Consider the following 7,197-nt stretch of genomic DNA (forward strand, 5'->3'; position numbering starts at 1 on the left):
ACACACACACACACACATGCAAACACGCACACACACTCCAGTCTGGTAGCCTCCGGGTTAAATTCCCAGTTCAGCTATGTAATGCTAATGCTAAAGCAGAGTAGCTTTGGTGCAGCAAAACAAGAAGAGTTCACAATAAAATCTGCAAGAAACCATGACAAGATCGTGTTTGTTGCTTTGACTGCGCACTTCTTAACTTACTGAGGATTTATTTCAGCTTAAAACAAAGACATGCATCAACAGAGGAAGTTGCTGCATCTTAAAATTCAGTATTTCTGAAGCAAATAAATCAGTTTTCAGCTGATCAGGTCTGTGTGTCGTTGACAACTTCTCCCGTCAGTAGAGCTGCAATCATGAACCCATTAGCTGTCAGCTATTAAGATAATTGATAAATCAGTTTAAGTGATTGTTTGAGGGGGGAAAAAAAGTCTAAATTCTCTGATTTCAGCCCTTCTATATGTGAACATTTTCTGTTTTTGTTGCTCCTCTGACAGTAAACTAAATGTATTTGGGTTATAGAAGAAACAAGACACTTTATTAAACACTGCTCGACATTTTTCACAGTTTTCTGACATTTTATAGAAAAAAAAACAACTAATCAATTGATTGATAAGCAATAAAAACAATCAGCTGCAGTCTTGTGCCAGTTTGGTATATTATTTGCAACTTGACAGGTATTTTTGCACAATTTGTCAAGTTTTACTGGCCTGTTTTAACCAAACACACATCATTTGCTTTTTGCAGTTTCTTTTTTAAATTCCACAGTTTTAGCTGCTGATGAGGTGAGACGATAAAAAAGACGTCGCACCTGTAAAACTCACAACCTTTCCTGCACGTTTATGTATCTAAATACAAAAGTCTAATGACAAATAAGCCTTTAAAAACCTGTGTTATCCTGCAAAGATTAAACTAAAACGTGTAATGGGATTAAAAGATGAGTTTCAGCAGCAGGCCTCACTCATTAATTTTCCTTGTTTAATCCTCCCAGAAGTCTGCAGGGGAGCTTTGAGGAATTTCGGGGCCCCTGACAGGTTTTGACTCGGGGCCCCTTCAACCCGATGCATCTGACTTCATGCATTAGACGTCACCTCACCTTCATCTGGCCTTTTTCACTGCAGGGACATTTCCAGGAACAACGGGAGCAGAAAGGTCACGACCTTTACCTGCAGAGTTCCAGTGAAAATTTGGTTTGAAAAGAAATTCAAACTCCAACTATGACTTGGAAGGAGGACGAAACTGACCGTCGCTGCTTTGATTCTGACAAACATCTTGCTTATGTCTTTAAGGGCACTGACTTAAAAAAAAAAGGCTTTGAGAGTTGTTCTCACAGGAATGTTAAGGCCACATGCAGCCATTTTATGATTATGAGTGACGAAATCCAGACACTGAAAGCATCCAGCAGTGAATGTTTGGCCGCTGGCTGCAGCATCAAATCACCGATTTAGATTATATTCTACAAATCACTCAGCAGGAGTGGTAAGTCATTAGTTAGTAGTTTTACCAGCAGCATCTATAATTATATGTATATATGGCAGTTAAGTTCAGTGTATTAGACTATAGTAAGGTTTAAAGTGATGACGTTTTCATAACGTTACACAACAGCACTTCTGCTCATTATCTGAAGCTCAGCACAACAAAACATGATCCACAAATCTTTACCAGCTCGGTGTACGTTTGTATCATCGGAGATTTAAAAAGGTAGTCATATTTATGGAAAGCTATAACATTGAAAAAATGTAAAGAAATGAAAATAAAAAAAAGAAATAAAAATAATAAATAAGAAAAAAATTGTAGAAATATCTTTATTTTCCCTGTTTTTCTGTTGTTTTTTCTGTTTTTAGTTATTAATGTTACAACATTCAAAAACTGTTCGAACAGAGAAAGAAAAATGTCTGTAATGGAATATTTTTTGCATATGTAAAAATAATAAAACTGTTTAAATTTATGGTCACATATAGAGAAAGAACAAAGTTCTATTTGTAAAAATACAGATTTTGGATTTTTCAACATGCAAATGAATCATTTATGTTTTGGGATTTTACTAGATATTATTTGTAATTTGACATAAGAATTATTTAAATGATAAAATATTTTAAAATAATAATTTTGCTGATTTACACAGTGTAAAATAGTGTAATTTTACAGCTGAATGTTGTTAAAGAACAAATTAGTATTTGTGAAAATATAGATTTTTGATGTGGATATTTTTTTCAGGTTTTTAATGTTTATTTTTTTAAAATAATTTTATTAATTTTTTTTACAGTCTACATGTAAATAAATTCTTTTTTTAAATATGGTTTTACCAGATATTATCTAGTTATCTTACTAGCATTAAAACAGGGAAAATCTGTAAAGTACCAGTTTAAAGATTATATATAATATTATAATATAATTCTATTATTTACCATTTTTCAATCCATAACATTCACGTTTTTTCCTTCATATAACAGCAAATATTTGTAAAATAATGCTATACATGATGATTTATGTATAGTAATAATAATAAAGTGTAATTTTACAGTCTAATGTTGTAAAAGAACAAATTATCATTGACAAAAATGCAGACTCTTATGGTGGACATCATGAATGTGAAAATTAACACCTTGTTTTGTGATGTCACTTTAAATTATCTGTGATTTAACAAAACAGGAAATCTGTAAAATAATGGCAATAGCAGTAAATTTATTTTTTTTTGTTTGTTTGTTTTTTTTGTCTTGGATTTTTGTCAAGTGTTTGATTTATGGAGACTACCTGCATTTAAACTATAACTTCAACATGTTGTACACTTGATCCCTGCTGTATCTCAGGCTGCTGCTGCTGCTCTTTAAAACTCTTCCCTTCGGTTTACCACGACCCACTTCACCAAAACCTCTCCTCTAATTCCTGCTCTTTGCAGCTCCTGGACTGAAAAGAAGAAGAAGAAGAGAAAAAAACGCCCCGTCAGGGTGGAGATCTGGCGGCTGTGATGAATTGATTGGATAATTTCGACCATACGGGAGCATTCAGATGTGATTAAAGTAACGAGATGGCATTTGTCAGAGGTTGCAGAAAGCACAAGGCCTCCTTTGTCGCCGGTTTGTTTTTGCTGGAGAAAGTGCTGCTTCAGGTCGGTTCATTAATCCATAAGTACAAACCGAGACTATTTGTCCCACATATTCCTTTGTTTTGCAGAGTTTTGTAGGTTTCTGTAACTCTGGGGTCAGCAGCAACAGAGCAGCGTTGTTTGCTAATTAGCTCGCTGTGTAAAGCAGGACAGTGTGGGATTAATGAACAACACTGTACAAGATATTTGAGACCGCATTAGTGCATCATTGTGGTGTCAGTGTTCATACCTCTGTGGTACAAAGTGATACTATTACTGCAATTATTGTTGTGACAAATACTAACTCTCTCAGCTGAAAGTAGTAATCAGTTGCTGCCATATTCCAGTTTCATGTGTGCTTTTAGCAGCATTACTTATTTTTTCTATTCTAGTCAGATTTTAGCTCACATATTCTTATTTTTAGTCATTCATAGCACTTATATGTTATACTTTTCTACCACTGCATTTCTCATGTTGTGCAATTTTGTTTCCTGAGCAATACCTGTGACTAATAAAGTTTTATCCAATCTTTTACAACTTTTACATGTTCTGAACTTGAATTCTTGAACTGTGATCTTTCTCTTGAGCCAACAGTAGAGCTAATTGAGCGTTAACCAGACGGTCCCTCATAAAACTGGCGTTTGTATGTTTTTTCACTGTTAACATGTAAATAAATACTTTCTAAAAAATAATTGTCCCATATTTTATCTGTAATTTAGCAAAACAGGGTTACGATCATTTTTAAGGATCTACGGGGTCAGAAGTCACAGCAGCATGTGAATAAACCAGTATTGCAGGTTATATAAAGAAGCAGCTACTATTTTGAGATTCTCTGTGGTTCTGTCTCAGTTTGGACGACGCTGCCTCCATCAGAGCCGAGCCAGAACTCACCAGCTCCGTCCAAACGCCTCCTGAAGCCTCCTGCCGCTGGAACACCGGCCAGTAAAACCAGAGTCAAACCAAACGAACACAAACTCTAGTCGTCCTGTGTTCACTCTGAGCTGCCAAAAATGGAGCCGTCCAGGTTCTAACAAGCTCTGATTCACTTCAGGTTCCTCCTATTGTTTGGGTTTTATCAGCTGCTGTCGTGGAAACACCAGAAACAGGGTGTTCTCCAACAATGCTTTAAATCTACCTAAAAACACAGTGGAGCAGTGAGAGTCTATGCAAATAAACACTGATTTGTTCTAACTTTATCTGAAACTGCTTTATTTGCTGACAGTCACAGTACATTAATAGTTCTGCCAATGCACCTTACAGACCAACCACCTGCATAAATACTCTGTTCATTTGGTGTAATAAAGAGAATTCCTTCAGAAATAAGTAAACTTGAACACCTGTGCAAACTTATCCAAGCAAATGAATGAACTCTAACATGTAAGATTAATTAACTGGCTGCTTATTTTCAGTTTTGCACGAGAAAACCCTGTATTTTTTTAATTAAATCCTCAAATTCCAACACACCAGAGCAGACTTTTTTCATTTTTTTTCATATGAATTCTCATTTTTAGGTCAGACTGAGAGAAATGTTAGATCCCACGTGGCCAAGAATAGCGGCATATACAGTAAAATGACTGCTGGCACAGTTCAGATTCAACCACAAGAGCTCAAAATAGAGATCTGGTGCAAGAGAATGACATTTATTTTTATATGGATGGAGAAACAACCGACTGTTACTGTAAAATTGAGGGAAAAGGATCATTTGAGAAGCTGTGAAGCCTGTTTCAAAGTCACAAAGACATTAGCCAGGTCTGAAAACGTCTCTTCTAAACATAAATCTGTAAAGCACAAAAGAGCAGTCCTTCAGCCAGAGCTCAGACTGTGAATCTCATTGAATGGATACTTGCAGATGGCCAGATGGCCGCTCAAAGACAAAAAACTCCCCAAATTTATATCTCATTTGAAGAAACAAAACTGCCCAACGTTACGGCAAAGCAGGAGCTGGCTTTGGTGCAGCCAGAGGTGTTTCAATGTGGGGGGGATGTGAGAAAATGTCTGCTTTTTTTTAGGGCACTGACATGAGCCAATGATGGGAAATAGGGCATCAGCAATGTGTGGACCTAAAGACAGAACAATGGATGCAGGTGTTTAATGGCACAACAAGGCAATCTGAATAATTCCTCCACTGTAAAACTCTGTTTTAAGCCTGCAGCCTCTTAATATCTTCAATTTTCACTTGTGATATTTTAGCTTCAAGACAAACTTTAAAGATTTGTCAGCTAATTGTGATCAAAACTGTATATTGCAAACCACCTCTTTCCTAAACCTGTTTTGGGGAAGCAAACAACACAAATGTCATTAATAGACAATCAGCATCCAACATAAGTGAGTCAGAGAAAGTTTACAAAACTAAACAGGAGCAGATTGAAATTCGACTGTCATCTATCTGTACAGAAGAAAAGTGGAATCAACACCAAAACTGTGTCAAGAAAGAAGTTAGCTCTGAAAGTTTTTGCTGTTGAGGAGTCTACGAAAAGATCATAAAAAGTATCGGTACCGAGTCCCAAATTCGTACCATTCTCCTCGACAGTACACAAACCAAGTACATTTATGTTTTTAAATTCAATATCTCTGAAATGCATTAAGGAAAAAATGCATTTTTGCATCCAGTTTGTTCCTAAATGTTCTGGAGGTGGAACCCTGTTGTGAAGCTTCAGTAGAACACTGTCTAAATGTAGGATGTAGGATGTACTGTGGCTCCACAAGCTCCAACAGATGGAGAAAACCTGGATTCTCTACATGAAAATGTATCGTAGATCAGCTGTAGTACCTGGTTGCTCCACCAGGTGGAGCCTCTAACTGTTTAATACTGTAGAGACCAGAGGAGGCGTCACTCAGACTACAGATAGTTCATGTTGTCAAGCAGAGAGCATTGTGGGAGTTTAGCTAGCAACAGGCACCATGACAAAGACTTCTGTGGAGGTTAATCACCTCCAGCCAGCGCTCACTCAAGTTTACCAAATTAGAATCAACCAGGACAGTGTTCTTATACTTCAGTGTTTTATGTATTAAAGAAAACTTTGTGGTCAAAATAACAACTAAATGCCCTGTTTGTTTCATCAAGCAATTGATTAGTGATTGATAATGATTTCATTTATTTACAAAGAAAATTATTCAAAATGTGCTTCACGTTATGCCACAAGTTGTGCTCTTTCTTTACATCACCTGTCTGACAGCAGATGTAAACAAAGAATCAGGTTTAGATTAACACTGATCAGGACTTCCCTAATAAAATGACGAACAAAAATCTTCATCTCTGCTGTATTTATACGGCAACATTAGAGAATTAAAAACAGGTTGTTGCATGAGTTTCTCTTCTCTAAGCAACTCATGAATAACCTGCTGAACATGTGTTTCCATTATGCTGTGTCTTTAACTGAGCACCTTTCAGTCAGCCTCATGCATGTTTTTCACACTAGTGAACCTCTGGATTCACGGTGTGCTGTTTGTAGTCGATCAGAGACAGAAAGCCAAATGTTTTCTGACAGGACATCCACAGGGAACATCAGTGCAATCACTGCAAACCACACGTCTCTGACAAAAAGCCTCATATTCATGTCCAGCTCCGACTGTTTGGCTCCAGAATGATCTGATCTCTTTCACATCCCTGTTTCTGCTGCAGGACCGACCGATCCGCCTCTCATCTCTGCGTCTAGACGGTTATCGCTGCTGTTACGCAACGATTGAGCAACTTCAACCATTCATGGGAGATTCCTGCATCTAACTGTTAAATGAAGGCGATGAACCCTGACAAACCGTCAACACGAGAGATGACAGTGCAGATAGAGGGCTTGTTTTTTTGGGGGTTTTTTTGCTTTTACATACATATTATTTTTTAGTGTTGATCCTGAACTCGAGGATTATGATGCAAAGTCTGTTTTGATTAAGAATGGCTAGGCAATATTTTAAAAAAATACTATCAATGTATTTTTTTTTTGTCAGTATGGATAAATATTGATAGTTTGCTGAATTAGGGGGTGAATTTGAGAGTGCTGAGAAAATTTTCCACAAACAGCAGTCCTCTATCTCACATTATATCCTGGGCTTAACACCACCCAGGAGGACGACTGTGACTGGTTGAAAGAAATGCAAAGAAGAATGTTGTACAGTCGTGA

At 36.9% G+C, this 7,197-nt stretch overlaps 1 protein-coding gene across 1 annotated transcript in view; it reads right to left on the minus strand.

Annotated features, from left to right (window-relative positions):
- Nucleotides 1-7,197, minus strand: part of myo10 (myosin X) — a 159,675-nt gene that overhangs the window by 81,094 nt on the left and 71,384 nt on the right. The window lies entirely within an intron of this gene.

This window comes from Stegastes partitus, unplaced genomic scaffold, assembly GCF_000690725.1.
Source record: "Stegastes partitus isolate 25-593 unplaced genomic scaffold, Stegastes_partitus-1.0.2 Scaffold868, whole genome shotgun sequence".
In the NCBI taxonomy this organism is placed as follows: domain Eukaryota; kingdom Metazoa; phylum Chordata; class Actinopteri; family Pomacentridae; genus Stegastes; species Stegastes partitus.